Source organism: Motacilla alba, chromosome 5 (assembly GCF_015832195.1).
Source record: "Motacilla alba alba isolate MOTALB_02 chromosome 5, Motacilla_alba_V1.0_pri, whole genome shotgun sequence".
Taxonomy (NCBI): domain Eukaryota; kingdom Metazoa; phylum Chordata; class Aves; order Passeriformes; family Motacillidae; genus Motacilla; species Motacilla alba.
This window is the reverse complement of record NC_052020.1, coordinates 322,682-344,121: the sequence shown is the minus strand read 5'-3', so window position 1 is coordinate 344,121 and position 21,440 is coordinate 322,682. Positions and strand designations below refer to the sequence as shown.

At 43.7% G+C, this 21,440-nt stretch overlaps 1 protein-coding gene and 1 long non-coding RNA gene across 9 annotated transcripts in view; both read left to right on the top strand.

Annotated features, from left to right (window-relative positions):
• The window catches only part of TEAD1 (TEA domain transcription factor 1), a 154,665-nt gene that overhangs the window by 71,354 nt on the left and 61,871 nt on the right, over positions 1 to 21,440 (top strand). The gene's annotated exons all lie outside the window — the stretch shown is intronic.
• Positions 1 to 21,440, top strand: part of LOC119702035 — a 55,259-nt gene that overhangs the window by 16,996 nt on the left and 16,823 nt on the right. Inside the window, exon 2 of the long non-coding RNA XR_005257234.1 lies at positions 347 to 21,440. This exon is cut by the window's right edge and continues 16,823 nt beyond it. This is a non-coding gene — a long non-coding RNA (uncharacterized LOC119702035). The remainder of the gene's footprint in view (positions 1 to 346) is intronic.

The window sequence follows — 21,440 nt, the reverse complement described above, 5'->3', positions numbered from 1 at the left end:
CACATGACATTTTTGTGATAAGAGTAATATGACAGCTTGGCCTATAGCATGTCTGTTATTGAAACATCTAAATGACCTGAGAATTCATGGTAAAATGAGTAGACTTTCAGTGCTGTGTGTAATTTCAGGTCTTATTATTTTTGCAGCACTAGGCTTCATAATATGCAGTGCAAAATACTTGCAATTGTCAAATTGCTTGTGAGAATTGAAAGTTGTACTGGACAATAGAATGACTTGATGGGCTGGCTACCACAGGCAAAGCTTGATTTCTAAGCTTGTGTAGATTAAACCATAAAAGATAACCTAAGGTCATCGATATAAAGCCTAATAAGAGCTTTCCTTGTAGAAAATTGTCCTTACAGGCTGTTAGAAGAATGGTGCTGAAATACAGAACAAAATTCTCTGGACAAAAACGTAATAGCAGGTTACACGTGAAAAGCCAGATTCACCTGTGCAGCTCACTGGAGTTTCTTCAGCACAGACAAGGTAGGTGAGGCTCTGGCCAGAAAAGCAGCTCCTCTGGGGAATTGCATCATGAAAATCCTGGCCTGTAGCCACTGCAGTCGGGAGAGTGCTGACAAGGATTTTTTGCATATATTCTTCCTGCTCTGTTTCGGCAAGTCACAAGCCAGGATTTCACCTTGTCCTAAAAGCTGTGAGGGTGGTTTATTTTATTTCACGTATAGAATATTAGAAAAAGACCACTCTCAGGCAAGACTGTGTGGCCATGGAGGGCTGAACTGAGGTGATGGGTTATTTGCAATGGCATTCCATCCAAATTAGGTTTGTGGGTATGAGGGTGCTGCACGCATGAGCCCGCTCTGTGCAATTCAAATCAGAATTTGAGTTTGATTTTTGACACAGTGATCCTGTGTCTGGATAGCTGCGGCTCTGCTGGAGGTCCCTTCAGGCAGCTGGGACTGAACCCCTCTGCCACTCGTGGTTTAGCTGAAATACCCCTGGAAAACCAGCACAAAATCAACAACTTGTTGAAAAGGGAGGCTCAAATCAATTTTTCTTGCCAAAGAAGTAACTGTTTGATTCAGGAGTTCAAAATTCTGTGCAGGGCTCTGACATGCTGCCTTAAAAACAAAGCCACTGTGCCTAATGAAGAGGGGTGTGTGCCTGTGTGTGCCTGAGCACTCTGTGTGTGTTTGAACACAGTGGGGTTTATTAGGAGCTCGGGGAGGAATCAGCCAGGAGGAGACACGTGGCCGCGGAGTTTATTTTACAGCATCGCCCTCCTGGTTCAGAAATTTCAGATACCAAGGCTGTGGTGGAGGCTGAAGTGCTGTGGTGTGCTGGGACAAAAAGTGGACCCTTGGATCTGCTGAGCTTGGCACAAGAGGAGCTGGTAACCAGGATAAACATGAAAGCCCAAGGAGAGATGTATTTTTTTTGGTCCGAGTTTCCTGCACTGATGTCTCACTTAGAGGCAAATGCAATTCTGTGTGTAAAAACAGAGAAATAAAGAAATAGAGGACTGAAGAAGGAAATTTCATGGATTTTTACTTTATTTTTGTGCTGTAAGTAGAGCAGAGGGCATGAAATGGTCACAAGAGGATCATAAAGCATTTGGAGCTTGAGCAATGGAAATTTGGTGTTTGGTTATCCAGGTTGATACTAAACAGACAGAGGGAAGATGTCCATAACACACAGAGTTGCTAGGTAAGGAAACATATGAATATTTGTAAGCAGTGGAGTTCTTATATAAAAAATAAGGTAATAATCAGATTTTTCATGAGCTGTATTCCTCAACGCTGTAAATCACAGTGAATATTTGCAGTAACAGCTAGATTCAGACCCAAAAGGCAAAATATATATACAAAACTGCTTCAATCTAGGCCTGTAAATCCATTAACAGGCAAGAAGTAAAAAGAACCTGCCTGACAAAGATGCTCACAGCACGTTGCTGTGCCACCTCAGTAACCTGAGCTTTACAAACAACTGCTGCATAGAAGGTTGTAGCTGAGGTCATTTCACATCCCAAAAGCCAGCCAGAAAACCTCCAAGCAACTAATGCTGGACATGTTCTTAATGTTCTTGCATACTTTGCTGACCTGCAGTCTATCAAAGCAAACCACTGTTGATGAGCTCCTGGTTCCACTGAAATCTGCAGACTTTGGAGGAGATTTCTTGTGTGTGTGAGAAAGCTGAGTGATGTTGGTGTGTGCTTGGAAGGTGGCTCAAGATGGGGGCTTGTTTCTGTAGCTGAGTTTAGTGGGAACTCTGCAGTGTCTTTGGTGGCACATGAGTTTCTGCAGCTCCTCCTGACCCTGCTCAAATCAGTGCAAAAACTCTGCTCTGCAGAGGGTCTGAAGGGTGGTCTTCATAGCAAGCTTTTGAGAACTCTCAGTAATGTATTCTTGACTCTTATTTGTGCTGAGGCCTCGTGTAAGAAACACTGAGTAGAGCTGAAAGCTCGGCAGAGTTTGCCATCCAAGCCTGGATGGGAGATCCAGCTGAGTTGCCTTGCTCAAACCCCTGCTCAGGCCAGGCTCCCCTTTCCTTGCGTGGGAGCTGCAGAAGGACTGACACAAAGCAAACGTGCCCGTCTTGGGAGAGGAAAGCAAGCAACTGTATTCAAGCTGCAATGTTTGCTTTAAAGGCAAATTCATTCACAGAATTATTTAGTTGCACAGGTGGGTTTTTCTTTGAGTCCCTCCACTTTCTGTAATTGTGGCTCTGAAGTTCAGTCGAGTTACTTTTGAATAGTTGCTCCCTGAAGAAAGTCTGGGGCTGCCAGTGATGCTGATGAGGTAAAGTGTTCTATCACTTTGCACATTTTTATTAAGCAGTGGTTTGAAAGGCAGCATAATTGGGAAGCCCTGTCATATCTTTGACAAATGCTTTCTAACATTGCTGTGTTTTGCCCAGCTATGACAGAAGCCATTAGAATGACACACGTTTCAGCTGTCGCCCGTTTGGGTCTGTACACTCCAGGAGAAAGGAGCTTTTCCTCTCGTCCAGGAAAAGGCTGCAGGATGGCAAGACCCTCCACTGTAGGGTGTGGGTGCTGGGCCACACACGGCAGATCCTGACTTGGATTTTTCTGCCTTGTTTTCACTGTGGGCTTTTCTGTTCGATAGCTGTGGCAGGAGTAGGAGGCCCTGACAAGTGGTGTATTTATTCATTTGTTTATTCTTTTTTTTTCATCTAGCACAGTGAGGTTCTGCTCTTGGGTTTGAAATAGGGGTGCTATTTAATATAAATAATAATTAGATAGGTATGTAACAGGCTTCTAAGTGCTAAATTCAGCTTGATGCAGTGTTTTTCATTAATCATTTTCATAGCTCCTCTGCCAAGGAGAATTTATGTAGCAGGTTTCTGATGGCAAATATAGAGGCTGACTGAATTTAAATTTAGGCATTATTTGAAAGTATGGTGCCAGCTAGACCCTATTGTGTAAGAATTATAATGGGTAGTTAAAAGAACATTATTTTCCTCTCAAAATTATAAATTTTAAAACTCCTAATAGTATATATTTCTCACTTTTGGGGGAAGTCAGACAGAAACCCCACAGTTTCTTCCCACAGTGCAGTCAATTTCTTATGGTAAAGAGCTTTTCACATAAGAAGAAACAAATTTGCATACGCTTACAAATAAAGCTATGGTAAGTCTGAAGTGTAAAAATACATCAGAAACTGGATTTAGTAAACGAAAAGGGGTGGTTAAAAATTAAAATGGATTTTGTCCCTTAAATGATAAGCAAAAAGTACCGTGTGAAATGCCATTGTGACAGGAGTTGACAGTAAATTCAGCTCTGGATTGGACCTCATATGGCTTGAAGTAAAACAGAGATATTACTCTGACTACTTTTGCATTGTAGTAATTATTTAATGCTTACAATGAAGCCTTGTCCTTAGGGTTTTATGCTTTAGCTGTTAAGTACCCACGCCTTGTAGTTATTAAGTAGAGACAAAGCTGCCATTTTTTCAAATGGCATAATGTATATCAGTGTGTGTCAATGAAAAACATCAGAAATAGACATTTTCTGGTGGGATACATTAACTCTGTGAAATCTGGAACAGTTTATCCAGCTTTGGAAGTTTCTTCAAGCAGTGCATAAGCCATAAGTAGATTTCTATAAGTACCAATGGCTGTCATTTCCAGAATTTACAGATCTCAACTTTTTCAGGAGTAGAATTTGCTCCATTTGTGTTCTGTCATATGCTTTCAGCTAATTCCAAGCTTCGTCTCATATAAAAAAAATAATTTCACCCTGTTGGTCAGGAAGCAGTTTGTAATGATTGTCTTGGTTTTATTAAACTACTGAAAATGCATTCATTTTGCATTTCTGTCCAAAAGAGTTTTCTTGATTCTGTGTTTGGTTTTGGCCACTTTTTCCAAGTCTGTAGTGGATGGCTACATGCAGTATTGAAATAGAATTTTGAGTGCTTGGGGTAGGTTTTTTTTCATGTCAGGGCTGCAGCATTAGACCTAAACACCCTGAGTATCCTGGTGTTTGTGTAACAGGATAAGGAGCAAATCTGGTCACAATAAATGTGTGAGAATTCAGAACTCTTAATGCTCAAGGGCAGGCATTGGTGGTACAACTGTAGTTCTCTGGGCCCTGAGTGGGGGCCTGAACATTTCATGGACAAGCTCATTTTGATCTGAATAATTCCATTTGAAGCTGAGGTCAGAGTCATTCCTTCCTGAGGGTGGGAGAAGGCACGTGGAAGCTGCACAGTAATAATGCAGGGGAAATCATCTGCCCATGTGAAATAACAACATCATGCGCTGGTTCTTGCCCTTGGGCACTAAGTCCTTACCCTTGGAAAAGAGCCAGATGCTCACATCATGTAAATCAGTGTGATTTTCACTGGCATGCATGAGTGCATGCCCATTTACACCACAGGAGGATGGAAGTTGTTGGGTTGTTTTGTTTGTTTTTTTTTCTGAAGCTCCCTCTGGTTGTGTTTCTTGACATATCCTTAGATATCATCTAAGTGCTGGCCCTGTCAGATACTTTATTGCATGTCAAAAGGCTCCTGCATCTCGGATGGCAGCTGGGAGAGCGAACAGGGTGGCTAGGCTGTGGTGAGACCCATGTGTGGATGTGATTTGCACGTGCAGAACAAATACTTATGACCTTTCCTGTGCTAACTTCTTGCAATTAGGAAAGCTCTCTGACTCAGGAAGTTAAGCAGTGTGTATGGCCAATATTTAATAATTATGAATGAATTATAGATGATCAAGCAAAAGTGGAATTAATTTGAGGAAAAATTTCTTTTCACAAATGTATGTAAGGCGGTACTAATATGAAAAAATAAACCCAAACCCAACTCACAGCCTGTCAGTGATTTAATTGTTTTTCTAGCATTAGTGTTAAAACTAACTCTCTCTTTCAACTGGGTTGAAAGAGGAAAATCCCCAGATGTTATTTAAAAACACCCATTCTAAGATCATAGATGCTGCATTTTTTTATGAAGTCCACAAAAGAAATCTATGCATTGACCTCTTCCCTGGGCGTTACCCATCTGTATGTTCTGTTTAAAATGTTCCCCGCAGGTACTCATCCCACACTCACAATTCTAATGTAATATTTCTGTGGAGGTGAGTCCTTAATTTTAATTGTTCGATTTTTGGATCGGTTTAGGTATCCTTAGCTAATTATGAGGGCCCTGTAATACTTTTCTGCTCAAGAAACTCCTAATAGGAGCGGATGCCCTGACAGATTGCCATTAATCTGTCAATAATGAGATTTTTTTGGTGCTATGCTTAGTTGTAAGCTCTTTTGGGAGAGGATCATCTCTGTGCTTTGTGCTGGCACAGTGGGGCTCTGCTCCATCCTCTCCATCCCATCTGAGAAATAATCTTGGTGGTGTGAAGCAAGGTGAGGGGAACTCTTTGTGTGAGGTAGATCATTCTCTGAAGGCCAGACAGGCAGCTCAAAGGCTGGGTTTTCTCCTCCTCGAGGGGACTGGCCATTTTCCCCGCTGGTGTCCGATCGAACCAGGACAACCCCGTGGCAGGGAGGAATGATGCATCTAACTCCATCTAATCAGGAGGTTAATTAATTACTTTATTACACTATATTATTCTATACTATATTACACTGTATTACATTATATCTAAGCTGAGTCTGCCCAGCACCCAACTCTGCTCGCCCTGCCAGCATCTCGCGGCTGTCAGCGACAGTCCCGGCACACACACACACGCTGGGCCCTGACAGGCCCAGGGACCAAAACACATCACCCTGGGTAAGCAATCTCCAGAGTGCATTCTGCTTCGGCACAACACAGGCGCAGCAAATGAGATAAGAATTGTCCTTCCTTTCTCTGAGGTTCAGAGAATGGGAAACCCAGAAATACTCTTGGGAAGAACTGTGCCTGGCTGTTCTCTGTGAAGGGAAATGTGGCGGCCGGTGGCATGGGGGGCACGGACAGGGGCTGTTTCCAGGGCCAGGGAGGCTTTGGTTGACACTCCTCCTCTCCCCAGCACGGCAGCCAGGCTGGGAACAAGGCAGATTTTCGTGGCTGCCCCAAAAGGTGATGGCGATGGGCAGCAGCTGCTCCCCCGTGCCCCCGACACCCGCGGCATGGAGCTGCGGCCACGCGCTGGAAGCTGAGGGTGGTGCGGCCTCCCACGGCCCCAGGAACGGGAGATGCCGGGAAGGAACAGCCAGCCTGGAGCTCTGAAACAAGGCACAGCCCCATTCCTGAGCCCAGGAGCACACAGGCTTTAAAAGGAGCTGGTTGGAAAAGCAGTGATGGCTTTAGACTGAAGAAGGGCTGATTTAGGTTAACAATGTAAAGTTATTAGAATGAGGTAGCAAAACCCTGGAACGGATTGCCTGGAGAGGCTGTAGATGCTCCATACCTGCAAACATTTAAGGCCAGGTTGGACAGAGCAATCTAAGTTAGTTTGATACATCTCTTATTGCAGAGGGGTTTGACTAGATGGGCTTTGAAGGTCCTCTCCAGTCTAAACTACTCTCTGATTCTTACACCGAGCTGGGACTCTGGCCCTGCACAGGAGCACAGTGAGTTTGGGAGGCACAAGGCTCTGAGAGCACTCACTGACTGGGAGAGCTGACAGCCAGGGTTAGGAAGCCATTAACAGCCAGCATTATGTCATGTCTGCCTTACTGCTGCCAGGCCAGGTTGCTGTTAGAAAATAACTTAAAAGTTCAGAAAAGTAAAAAAAAAACAACAAAAAAACCCCCAAACCCTAAAACAAAAACAAAAGCCACAAAGAAAACCCCCAACAGTTGGGCTCATTTGCATTCACAAAGAAAGATGTATTTGCTTTAAATTACACCAAGATTGAAAGTGCTGATAGTGGGAAAAAAAATCTTACCTATGGCACTTTCAGTTAGCTCAGAAAGTTCAGCCAGTGATTCGACTGCTGAGAGGGAGGAGAGCACAGATTGCATTTCAAAGGAAAATTCAAGCAGTGCATTAACGATTATTAATGTGTGTTATTGTTAAAGTAATCATATTTATTATGGTCTAGCCTAGGGAGAACCAGCAAAAATGGAAGTCTTGTTCCGGAGACTGTAGAAACATGCACACAGTAGGTGGTCCCTGGCCCTGCAGTCTAAATAGTCAGAGATGGAGAGGATAAAGCCCCAGCCCAGCTGAGGAGAGAACAGCAAGAAATGCTGTGGCTTTGCATCTGCCCTGCTAGGGCCTGGATAATATCTCTTGCCCAGTTCTCCTTCCAGTGTTTGCTAGAGATATGTGAGGGCTTCTGTATGATCCTGACTGGGAAACAAACAAACAAACACCCAGATCTGAGGGGTAGAGAGTTATTGATGTGCTGCTGGTCTTGGCTCTCGCAGACACAGCGGAGGCCAGGGATGGGAGACGGGATAACGTGAGTGAGCCACAGGCTTGGTTTCTCACTGCTTTGCCTTAATAACAGAAGAATTTTACTTCCACTTGCACAGATAGAAACATCACCCGTGATTAAAAGCAGCAGTTGTTTTTTTGCCACTCAAATATTTTAATTGTGCCTATTTTGATCAGCCTGCTCTGCTTGGAGGCTGGTGGCAATGAGTGCCGGGTGTAGTAAAAGGTTACAGATGCCATCAGGAAAAGATACCACTTTCCTAGGTGGAAACTGTTTGGAAAAGCAACCAGACAAAACCAATCCGAACTGGAATTAGGACTGTCTTCCCCATGCATCCAGCCATGCCTGCCATTACAAGCAGCTGCTTTTGCCTCATCTTACAAACTGATGTTTCTAAATGTGTGCTCTTTGTTGTGCAGTCAGGATCACTGACCCCTAACACAGAATAAATGTGCTGGAAGAGGTGTTGAACAGCCTGGCTGGAGGTGTATCCCCGTGACTCTCTCAGTCCATGCACACCAGGAGAGGTCTGCTGGGACAGTTGTGCTGGTGAGCCCTCCACAGGGAATGCAGGTTGTTCTGGCACAAGAGGGCATTTGCTTGTACCTGATGCTTGTACTTCAGGAAAGATAGATCTGCTGTAGGGCTTTTTTTTGAAATTCCCTGTTTGTCAGTATTTGTGGCTTCATGAGATCCCATTTTGAGTCTAGATCAGTTATGCGAAGTTGAGGTTTCTCCCTCTCCCCCCGTGGTCCCTTCCCCGGTCGCCCTTGATCCACTGCCAGGGCTTCCCAGTGGCTGGCCAGGCTAGCCTGAAGCTGGGAGAATGTGTCAGCATGGCACAAAAAGTATGAAATCTGCAAGCAGGGAGCTCCTTGCTCCGGGCTGTGCTCCTGTGGCAGTCAGTTCCTGCAGCTCTGTGAGCACGAGGCCAGGAGCATCGCTGGTGACAGAGCCCGAGCCAGCAGAGCAGGAAGCATGCAGCAGGCAGGTCTGGTGGCTCCTGTGTGAGGGGAAAATACCAGTCCCACACACTCTGAGAGAGCTGAGGCTCAGGAAATCCTGGTTTTCATTGTGCTTTGGTGGTGAGGGGCTGCTGTACCTGCAGGGGGATGGAGCTGTGCTGGCTGGGACATTGTGCAAAGGGCTTGGGAGGCTCTTCCAGCCTCCCCAGCTGGTGAGGAGGGGAGGTAAACCAGCCACGTCCCTCCTGCCTCCTCTTTTGTGCAGCAATTGCACTGTAGAGAGCAGAGGCCCCTTATCCTGCCTGTCGTCTTTGACTTACAATTCAACCAGCTCTAATTATTAAAAAATAAACAAGCCTGTAACTGCTTAAGAGCCTTAAATCCCCTAAATGACAGGGAAATAGCCCCTGAACACCACCGAATTCTATGTCTGCCTACCCTGGCAGCAGATACAAATCATCATTAGTGGGTCACTCTGACACAGATCCCTTAATGTAAGTGCTACATTACATTAACAAGCGAGTCAACAATAATATTAGCAATAAATGAGAAATTAAATTCCTAGTAATTCATCCCTTTGGGTTTCCCAGCGTGTCTCTTGTGTTTTTCTTGTTTTGATCCTGAGCATTTTGAAGCAAGAAGTGTCTTTATTTTGTGTCTTGTGGCGTGATCCCAGCCCATTAAAATGGATGACAGTACTGCTGTTGACTTCAGTTAGCAATTACTGTAGGAAGGAGCACATGGTGTGATTCAGAAATTAATAATAACCATATACACTAATTTTAAGCAGGGGATATAAAAATTGAACTTTCCTGCTGAACTGATTTTAATTCGAACTGTTTTTTTCCAACTGGTTTTTCCAGGAAAACAGATAAAAAACTAATTTGCGTTAAATTGGAATACTTTTACTTTTCTGAACCAAGAGTGGTAGGGAGGGAGTCACCACTGCTAAGCAACAATAAAAGATAATGTTGGTACACACTAAGAAAACTCTAAATGAGGAAGACTCCCAAGCAGAACTGGAGTTTTTGGCTGCTAAATTTAATGGAAGATGTGGCTAGACCCTCAAATGGCTCCACAGCCGAAATATTTAAATTGCTTTGTCTGTGTTTCCTGTTGCTAGATGTAGACTGGAGCATTGTTTTGTTTGTTTTGTTCAGATTGCAGTAGTAGCTGAGTTCCAGTATGTGATGGAAAATTGCTTATTGGACTCTGCTGATCAGAAAGCACTGATTATGGGATATTAACTGTAGTGCTTTTATGATGAAGACTATTAAAGACTGAACCAAAAACCACAACCTCATTACTTTCAGAATTAATGCTCAGAGTAAACCTGCCCTGTTCCTGAAAGGTTAGTCTCCAGTGCATTAATTCTTTGGTTCCATCTTGGCACACGTGTTCACTGAATTGCTCTGGTGGTCTGAGCATTTCTAATTTCACTGCCTCTTCACCCAAAGTGAAAGACCTGCAGAACCTTGCAGCTACAGCTGGGACAAATTGCATCTAATCAATTATGGAACATTAAGTATTGCAAAATAAAACAAGGCAAGAAAGGGCAAAATTCAGTGCGGAGCTCTCCCCTGGCACGTGCCTGTAATTAAATGGTACAAACCTTTCTGAGAGCGCAGTGGGGTGCTCAGCCCTGGGCACAGGGGTGCCGCTGGAGACTCCCAGCCCTGCTGGGGTGCAGCTGGCTGCTCCCTGTCCCTGCATTGCCAGGGTTTGGCTCGCTGGGAGCTGCTGGGGCACGGCTCCCTTCCTGCCCTCCTCCACACACATCCAGGAGCTCGTGAGGATGGCTCTGTCCCCAGTCCCCAGAGACAGTTCTGCTTAATTATTTGCCATTTGGGATGGCTGCTTTGTTCCTGGGTGCATCTGTGTTCTCACTGATTGGAAGTGTCACCCCTCGTAAAGGCTGGGTGAGTGTTGGTGTGCACTCAGAATAAAGTGCCTGCAGTGGCTTCCTGGGCTGGGAAGCCTTGAGATCTCCTTCCCCCTCCCTGCAGCAAAACTGACTCAAAACTAACAAAAACAGGGCATTAAATGTGGGGAGCTGCCAGGTAGGCAGAATAGGAGTTCTTAAGTTTTCAAGGTACTACATGAAATCAAATGCTAAAAGTCTTACCATGTTCCTCCATTGCAGTTTGGGGATTTTGTTTGGATCGTTTGCTTTCACCCAACTTTCTCTCAGTATAAATTTATTTTCTGCAGCTTCCTTAGATCTACAGTCTAAATAATGTAAAATGAATATTTATAAACTCTAGATACATAGATTGTGTCTTATTTATTCTCTGCAGCCTTTCTCCCAAGGAGCTGGTATCCTATGTATTTGTCCACAATATAGAGACTCAGTCTTAATTTTTTTTTATATTTTCCATAACCCCAGCATTTACTCATGAGTATCATACTAGCTTTTCAACTGGTAGAATCCATCTAAAAGCCTTTGCTAAAATACCGATAACTCTGTGTCTTCTTAGTTTTAGCACTGCTGTTGCAGTGAGGTCAGCATAACATTTTCTCTGTGGGTCACAGTTTGCTGACCAGTGTGGAAATTTATGAATTGTTGAGATTGTGATGTCAGTTAGTAATAAATTCAAGCAAATGTTCAATTTTCATTCTTTCAATCATAAAGAAAATGCAGCTGAAATGGTTGCAGTTTATGATACAGAAAGTTAGGCAGAACTAGTTAGAAGCAGTAAAATGGTTAAATCCATAGGAATGTATTGGCTTTGTCTCTTGTCCAGTGGTTCTGGCTTCATGGGTGATCCTTTGCAGCAGCAGCCTCAAGCCTTCCATTATGGGCATGTCATGCAATTTATCACCCAGGTTTGTAGCTTTTTGTTTCAGTACAATTGCTGACCCACTCTGGTCTTGCTTAAATTTACTGACTGTTCCTTACAGCTGTTCCAAGTTTTCCGTGAGTCATAAAATATTGCACATAGGTCAGCTACTGTGAGAAAATAGTTGATGTTTGTTGGTGTTTGCCCTGAAAGCTCAGGCACGAGGTCTCTCAGGGCCTTGGCCATATCCTTCATGCTGAGTCTGGGGGGTCAGAGCCAGTTCAGCCACGGACCCCGTGGCTCCTGGGTTTGCCTCCCATCCGCTGCAAGGTCTGAAGCACTGAACCCCTCTCGGGCACACACGTGTGAGCTGTAGCATGGGAAATGAGCGTCAGCTTGTGTGCAAGTGGTTTTGGATATGCGCAGAGAATTCCTGAGCAGTTACTCGTACTGAGGAGGGCACTTGGAGTCAGACCTGTTTTGTCCCCTCAACTCCTGTTTGGCTGTTTGCTGAAGCACTGAACAGCAGTGTTACTCAGCGTGTGGTCTGTGCATGTCTGGCAGTCCATAAAACTTCAAAGATGTTGTGAGAGGACTTCACATTTCAAAACCTGAAACACTCCAGTCCATGCTAATGTTCTCATACTTGCAAGTAAATAAACAAAAAAAAAAAAAAAAAGTGAAGAAATAAAAGTGGCAAGTGATTATTTGATTTTTAGCCTTAAGTTTTATTAGGTGATAGAAATTAGAGTCTTTGTGGCAGGACTGCAGAATTTTTTTGAGCAGCCTGGCTTTTCCTTGGTGCTGCAGGAATGAGGGTTGGTGGTGTGTGGAAGCCAGGGCAGCCCTGCGTGCTCTGTGCACTTCAATTCCTTCACTCAAAAAGGAGAGCAGCAGACCTGGATAAGATTCAAAGAGTGTAACAAGGAGGATCAAAGAATTTTCCTGAGAAGAGCTTCGGCACAAGCAGTGACTCAGTGGGCTGCAGCTCTTTGTCCAGGAGTGGTGACTCACGGGAGACAGGGCTGAAATCTGTAGACCTGAGTTACACAGAGAAGGTGAGTGAGGAGCAGCTGCTCACTGCTTCTTCTGCAGCAAGTTTAAGGTGTAGGTGAGAGGCTCAAAGCAAACAAAAGGCACGAGCTCTGGGGACAAGCCCTGGTGCAGCTGTGAATCCCTTTGAAAAATACAGTGGAAGCTGTATATTTATGTAGGGTCAGAAAGCAAAAATTCCATGTTATATCCAGAGGCTTCTGACCCAGGACATAGTTGAGCTGCAACTTACTTGAATTCAGGAGAACTTTCTTGAGCTGTCCCTGCATTTACCCTCCTTTGGTACGGGGTGAGATGCTGCCCTGGCTGGGCTTTGCTCAGGCCTGGCACCTCTCCTCTCTCTGGGACCATTTTGCTCTTCAGTGCTCTTGTACATTAGGGGTCTCCTTGCTGTTCTGCTCCTGATCAGCCACCTGCTTGTCTTCCCTCAGGATCCTCTCCTTTCTTAGCTCCTTTCTGGCAGCCCATACATCCTCTGTTTGTCAGAGATGAGGGAGGGCGGTGGCAGGGCACGTTCCTTGTCCTTGGAGGCTGAGGAGTGTTTTAGAGGAAATTCATTTTTTTCACAGAGAAGCAGCACACTGTATAGATGGCAATAGGGCTCTGGCAGTGTTTGAATTGCTTTGATTTGCCTGCCCCTACGTGTGCCAAAATTTATTTGGAGAGAGGGAAATACTAGTTACTTTATGTGGCACAGCTGCTGGGTTGCTCTTACCTCTCTGCTGTGCCTTTCAGCAGCCCATTACACCTACCTGTAGTCTCTGATTTCTGTGCTAAGCAAGCTCTTTGAGCAACTGTGTTTTTAAACAGCCTGTACTATGGAACTGACACTTAAAAGTAACTGCAAATGTTGCAAATAATAAATAATATTGTGGCTATGCAATTATAATATGATACTTAATTCCTTACAAGGGTCAGCCTGAGAATGTGCTGTGGCTGTGATCCGAGTGGTTCATTTTGCAGCTGCTGTGTCATCAGGAGCTTTTGTGATTATGTTTACAGCAAAAGGAAACACAACCCTAGAACAAACCGGTGATTATTGTATATACTAATTTATGCCTTCTATTTACAGTGTGCTGACTGCCATTGATCTGAGCCTTTCCAAACCTGTTGTTTTGGGCTGAGTTTTGCCTTTTTTGCTCGGAATACCCTCAAGACCATTCACATGAACAATAGTATGTGCAACCAAAGCAGAATTACCTCAGGCCTCTGAAGAGAGGTGCTGTGTATCCCATGTTCTGCAGTAGTCTAAGCTTTGTTTTTCATCATACTGATCACTGCACGTCACAGGGAGGAGATGGTGCTCATTGAAAGAACTCACTCCTGCAGAAAAGAGAGAGGGTTTGTATGACAGAAAATATAAGGGAGGCCAGAAGGGGTTTGATGATCTGGAGTCACAACTCCTGAACCCAGCAGAGATCCCACTGAGCTGGGCTCGCAGCACAGCCTCAGCTCAGCACCACGGGGAGAACAGGGGCAAAGTCAGGGTGCTGGAGCAAGTCCCTGACTTCAGTCTCTGCTGCAGGTCTGTCAGAGTAAGTGCAGCAATTGTGGCTGGAGCAGGGCCTTTCAGGGGCTATTTTGGGATTGAACCTATGTTTCTCTATGTAGAAGTTTTGTTTCATCCCCATAAATTCATAAAGAAGCTTTTGAGGGCTGGCCTGTTGCATTTGTGTGGCAAGAAAGGATAATGGGACCTGTCAAAAAAGGCATTGTTGCCTCCTCGAAATGGTCGTTGCTGCTCAGCAGAGGCTCAGCAAGATAAAAGCAGCCTTAGCAAATCAAAGATCTGCAGGGAACATGTCTGCAAACACAGTCATAAAATTTGCTGTAATGGTTCTTGGAAAACATGCTTGTCTGTTTTCTCTTACTTTTCACCTGACATTGGCTCTCACAGCAGCTGAGAGGTGGCAAAATTTCATCTGTCTTGAAAATTAGAATGTGCTTTGCTGTGACTTGCAATTGATCCGATTAGCTAAGTACGTTTGGGGTTTGTAATTAAATTTGAAAAGCTGTGTTGCTCAGCGAATGGTATTGCTCCTATAATTATGGACTGTGGAAGTCGCCTCTTCTGCATAAGCATAAAATCTGCATGAGTCCAAAAGTGGCTGGACTCACATTTCCATGAATAACCCGGGCAGATGATTTCATTGCCTTAGACAGAATTAGCCTAGGTTTCACTGATGTGCTCCCATCTAACATAAGAATATAATATTTATTATGCTAAGCCTAAATCACCCAGGCCGTACACAACTGTCTTGCAGTACATCATAAACACGATGCAGCAATTCAACATCCTCATCAAAATCATTTGCTTAAATCTGGCAGTGCCTTGTGAACAAAGTAGGAATTAACCAGCATTTGTATACTGAGTGCATGATCTAAAGTATAGAGGGTTCAGGATCAGTTATGTGGGAGCATGAGTAACTGCCCTACTGATTTCAAAGCTACAGCATTTTGGACACAGTAGGTTCCACTTTTACCTTGCATGCTAGGTTTTAATTGTAAATAATCAGATACGTTTTTGTGACTGTTCTAGTGAAATGTTAGAGATAAAATTATCACAAGATGATTGTGTTTAGTTTTTTATTGTTATATAGCTACAATGGTTTTCCTGGTTCTGGTGTCTTTTCTGAGTGATGATCAGGACTACTTAGGTGCTTCATCTTAGCTAACAGCAGCACCACATCCAAGCAAAATTAAGAGATCATGGTAAAATGCCAGTTTCTGCTTTACAGCACTTTGAAAGGGAAATTTTAGTTGAAGATGAGTGTACAGAGTTGGGATTCTACTTTCCAAACAAGTAATGTTAGAAACAAAATATTTAAATCCTTTTACTTGAGTGTATTTCTTTACATGGCAGAAATGTATTGGTAACACAATGAAAACTGTAGTAATAATAACAGCAAGTATGAGAAATGATAGATTATGTGTAGCAGCAAGCTTGAGAATCTTGCCTTTATTTTCTTTGCAGATGTTCTTTTGGGAGTGGATGTGGAGACCTATCTGCTGGTTGTTGTTTTGAGGGGAGCCTTTTGTTGCTGGAGGGCCTGGGGCTTGAGCAAAGAGGCAAGGGAAGGAAAAACACAGGTTCCCTATTTTGTGATCAAACTGTCACTAAGTCCTTTGAATTCAGCCAGCTCAAACCAGTGTGAGATCAGGTGCAACATGTAAATAGTTCTGCCTGTGATGTGATCCTCAAACCCTGCCTTTATTGCAGAATCTGTCTGATTTTAACTGTATGCAAGAACTCAGTGAATCAGATTGTTACATTGCTGGTGACTTGAGGAGAAGTCACTCATTTCTGGGGCAGGGATACCTGAGAGCCAGAGGTAAAATCCTCTCATGAAGTCCATGGGGACTTCTGGCCAGATATTGCTTCTTGTTGGATGTGACATTCATAGGCTACCATTGTCTTTAGGATTTGCTCCGTTTATCCAGCCAAGATCTGAAAATTCAATTCTAGCTGGACCAAAACCATAGCTCCTATTTATCTGCTAGAGAACTGCTGATTCCCTACTAAACTGTATTCATGGGGCTTATAAATTATGTGTCCAGAATCTGTGAAATCTGTAAATACTGTGAGATCTGATAAATACTGATAGATAAGTACAGACTGCAGTTTTACATCAGTATGACTTTGTGACAGTGTTTGGTGAAATTGCTCCATATTTAAATCAGAAAAAATCATATGAGAAGCTCAATGACTGTGTGTGAAGTGGCTTGGAATTAATTTCCTGCTGTATGTTTTTTCCTTAGATTTTCAGAATTTTAAATATGGTTTTTCTTACCCAAAATAAAAACACGCTACATATTTTTTTGTATTATTACTTCTGGAGAAAAAATAACATTTCAAAGTTATCATGAGCCTTGTGTTTTTAGGCTTATTTAGTACATAGCTTTATGTAGTTTATTCTTAATTAATAGTGAGTTCTGTTGTGTTTGAGATCTAAGAGCAGTGTTTGAATTCCATGTTTGCGGAATGGGCTCTGACATAAAATTTCTCCCTTTTATCATTAGTGGAATTGATTGATGTCTTTGCTTAGCAGAAAGATTGCCATGTGGATACAAAGACAGCACGTTTCTTGCTCTGCTTGAAGTGCATGTCATGCCATTTTGCTTTTAAGCACAGAAGAGATGAAATGGGAAAGCCCCTGCATCCCTCACCTCGGGCTGAGCACTGCAGAGGTGCTCTCCTTGTGTTCCTCTGGCACATGACTCGCCAGGAGCTTTTATACAGACCCAGCATCAGAGTTTCCTCCAGCCTGGTGAGATTTACTGAGTCAGAACCAGAAAGACTGAGATAAATCACGCTGTAAAAGAAATCAAAGGGACGCACTGAGCGGCGTATCGGTTTCAGTCTGCAAAGATTGACTTTGTTTACTCTGCTTCTGTGGAAACCACAACGCAGGGGCTGTTACAGCGGAAGTTAATGAAGATAATTCCTAGATGGGGAATAAAAAAAAAGCCACTTTGTGAAGAGGAAAATCTGTTTCAGTGTGCAGGGAGGGGAGACGTTCCGGCAGCTGTGCGAGCTGGTGGCAGAGGATGAACCAGCCCCGCTTCTGCAATGTCTCAGCAGCTCCACGGCTGGCAGAGAACGATGTTAACAATCCTGACATCCAGTTTGCTGTCCTGCTGCCAGTACATCCTGCAGTTGGACATGCAGCCACTGGAATTATGCATCGTGGGTCCCGTGCCGTCTGGCGGGAACAATCGCGGCGCTTGTTCCGCGGCCAGCACGCGGTCAGAGGGGCTGTGTGTCTGTCTGTCCTGCTGTCAGACAGCAGTGTCTGTCAGCACAGTCAGAGGGGCTGTGTGTCTGTCTGTCCTGCTGTCAGACAGCAGTGTCTGTCAGCACAGTCAGAGGGGCTGTGTGTCTGTCTGTCCCGCTGTCAGACAGCAGTCTGTCAGCACTGTCAGAGGGGCTGTGTGTCTGTCTGTCCCGCTGTCGGACAGCAGTGTCTGTCAGCACTGTCAGAGGGGCTGTGTGTCTGTCTGTCCCGCTGTCAGACAGCAGTCTGTCAGCACTGTCAGAGGGGCTGTGTGTCTGTCCCGCTGTCAGACAGCAGTGTCTGTCAGCACTGTCAGAGGGGCTGTGTGTCTGTCTGTCCCGCTGTCAGACAGCAGTGTCTGTCAGCACTGTCAGAGGGGCTGTGTGTCTGTCTGTCCTGCTGTCAGACAGCAGAGTCTGTCAGCACTATCAGCTGTCCCTCTGTCCTCCCTGCACTTCAGTTTGTCCTTGCTGTCTGAGTGTTACCAGGGTCAGTGGGGCTGTGTGTCCCTCTGTCCTCTGCACTTCAGTTTGTACATGCACACAGAAGATGATGCCATCAATTAGCTCCTTGTGTTCCAAACAGGGCCCAGCTTTCCAGAAGAGCTGCGAGGGTGTGTCTGAGAGCCAGACAAGCTGGAGGTTTCTCTTGGGCAGCTCGTGGGCTGGTTTCAAGTTACTCCATATTTCATTGTCTCCTGATTGCTGGAGCTGGGTTTCAAATGGTTGTGCTGGTTCTCCGTGCTTCTTAAAGGCACAGGTTGCCTCCCCAGCCTGCACAAGGAAGCACACGTTCTCTGTGTCCTCCTCAAAGCCGGGGAATGGTTTCACCCGAGGGTGTGTACAGGGAGCCAAAAACGTCTTGTTACTGACACACAGTGAATAGGTAGAGGGGCTGGGCAAGGGAAAATCTATTGGCTATGTGTCTTGGATGAAAAGGTTTATTTTCTCTGGGTTATTCTTCAGAAAATTCACTGTAACATTACTCTAATGAGTTCTTTCTCTTACTTATTTTTGCAATTAATGTGGGCCAATTCAGTAGGATGTTTTGTGTTCCCTCTGTTTTCTGGTCTGGCACTGGTGGTGTGTCTGCCTGCTCTGGACCTGCTCTCCTGTGGTGTGGAGCATATCCCCCATGTTGTGCTGAATGCATTTCAAGAGAAAGGTCTTCTTGACAAATGTATTGCACAAATCAGACAAAGCTGCCCTGAGTTAGACACTGACAATAGATTATCTGGGCCAACCTTGAAACAGGGAAATCCATTTTGATTTTATTTTATTTTTTTCATTATTTCATTTGACTTGGCACCATTCTTTTCCTGTGAAAAGGCTGAGAAATGAGAAATATCTCCTACTTCATCTGCAGCACCTAATGTAAAGATTTAAGAGGGCTTGCTGTTTCTTGAAGTTCAAGCACTCTTTATTTTGGCTTGTATCAGTGAAGGCTGCTACTGTTATTTAAAAACAGCAGCTAGAGAGTTGCTGGTAATGACTTTCTGTCACAGTGAATTCACAGGCTGACCATATGCTGGGCAAGGGGTCATTTCCCTGCTTTGTGTTTAGAGTGCTTTGGGGTCCTTTGGATGAAGATGCTTCAGACAGATGAACCATTTTCCCAATGTTGTATGTATTGTTATCTCCGCAATTAAAGAACAAAGTATATTAAAAGGAATGTCTCTATGCCAAGCAATTGTGAAAGAGGAGCTTCACCTACCTCTTCACTTGTCTATGCCCGTGAGGGGTAGTCCAAACACTGAAGACAATTCAAAGAATTCCTATGCCAGCCCAACACAGAGAGAAATGTATTCATGTTTGATGCTTAGGTGCCTTCTTCAGGCATTTTTCAGAAGTGTTTTGTTAAGTTTTCTCTTTCTAATTAACCATCAGGCCTTTCTTTTTGTTTTCCTAATAAATATTGCTGTAGTTTTGTAGCATGAGAAATGGTTCATGTTTTTGATCTGTTTGAAATAATTGACTTAAAGCTCTGGGTGAGCACCATGGAAATAGCTTTCCCTGAGATCACATGTTTTTTCCCCAGGTACAATAGCATTACTTGCCAGTTTTCTGCTTCCAGATCCCAGAGATTTTACTCTGCCCTGTCTAAGGTGTCGTTTTAAGGGTGTGCCTCCCTCGCTCAAAATAAGGTGTATTTTTCAAACCCTGATTGTCAGGGCGGCTGGAGGTGCCTTTTTGTAAACCAGTATTAAGATGTAGCAGTTAATTTTTACACCTTTGTGTTAAAAGTAAAGAATACGATGCCAATGCTTTAGCTCCTGCTACAGGCATCCTTAAACCCAGCAGTGATAAATGAAATCAATTTGTGTGAGGTGGCTTTTTCTTTTTCTTTAATTGGTAAAGGATCACTTGATGATCCAAATGTTCTCCTGCGTGAAACAGAATAAATGTGAAGTTGTAGCAAGGGTGTCAAGCTGCATTCCTGGTGAGACTTTTCTAAAGCAATCAAGGTTTCTTCTGCTTCTTGCACTAATCGTTAATAGCTATGCTGTTGTCACAGCTCAAAAACTTTCCTATTGACACTTCAATCATTTTTAAAGATCCTGAATGTTCAGCATGTATTAAAGTAACCTTTTGCACTCTATTGAAATTTAAGAACTGCTAGATTTTTAGTGAATGCCCAAGCAACTGGATCATGAAAGCATTACCTCGTGCCAAGGGCATGATGCAGAGCACTGATTCCTTTTTAACAAATAATAAGAAGTTTGGCTTTTCATTTACACATTCTGCCAATTGCTAACAAGTTTCCATCTTGTTCAAACACTGAATTGATCCCAAGAAATTGAAAATATTGATTTAACCCTCTGCCTGGTTTGTGCTGTGGGCACCTGCTAGTACAGTCTTAGCACATTACAATTGCTTGGCCGTAATTCCTCAGGGGACCACTAATAACTACCACATTTGTCTTTTCATCTTCTGAAATTATGCTAGCAGTTGTCCAAGTCAATTGTGATTCATTTGATACTGCTCTCCTTCAAGACATATTGCAACCAAATAGACTTGCTCACCAGTAATATATCTGATGACATAGTTAGTTCTAGTTAATTGACAGAATGATTCAGGCTTTTATGGATGGCATTAATTGGTCCCTGGTGTCCATGCAATAATTGACCAGACATTGTAGGCTACATTAGCCTCTCATCCAGTCAGAACAGTGGTAAGATGAGGTAAATGTGGTACAAATGATAAAATGGCTATATTTTAAATCAAACATTTATAAACTATAGAAGTGGGAGATTGTGGCATCAGGAGGGTCTGAATAATGAGAATACATAAATGTCCACATTCGAAGGTTGTGTTTTCTTTTTTTTCCCTCCCCACCCAATTAACACATGTGGTAAGTCACATTTAGATGCCTTAATGGACTCTGCTTGAATTGTGGTTTAATGTGTAAAGCAAAGTAGGTGGAAGGGCTGCTCGTGGTATTTCAGCTTCTCTCTGCTGATATGGTACAATTTTAAGCCTGGTGTTAAGTGTTCGAAGGAAGTTAAAGGTTGCATTTACAGAAAGCTCTTATTTTATTTTATTCTCCCCTCCCAGAAAAGGAGATAACTTGTGGGATTATTTTTACATATTCCAGGTGTCCAAGAAATGCAAAGCCTGTGCTCAAATAAAAAGTGTAATTTGTTTGAAAAAGTGAGATAAACAAGAAAAGTGATGTCAAAACAATACTAGCTAGCCACAGCTCTTCTTGGAGAGTAATAATTCAGTGATTTATCACCTACTTTTCTAACTCTCTGTTTTGTGTAAGAAAACCATAAAGATAAGCAGGGAGGGTCTGCTGGGTGTGGCTCAGGTTTAGAAGAGTGTAACAGAAAAGAGACAGAGTCAGGGAATGTTTTGAGTTGAAGGGGACCCGAAGGATGGTGCAGTTGAACTCCCTGCTCATCACAGGATGACCCAAACTGAACCCCATGAGCTGAAGCAAAGAACAGTGCTGGTGTCATGGGGGGTTCTCTTTGGACTGGGGCAGGGATATTTGTCTATCACACAGTTCATGGTGCACCTATCACCTGGAGCTCTGTTTACAGGTTTTCAGGTCATACAGAAAGA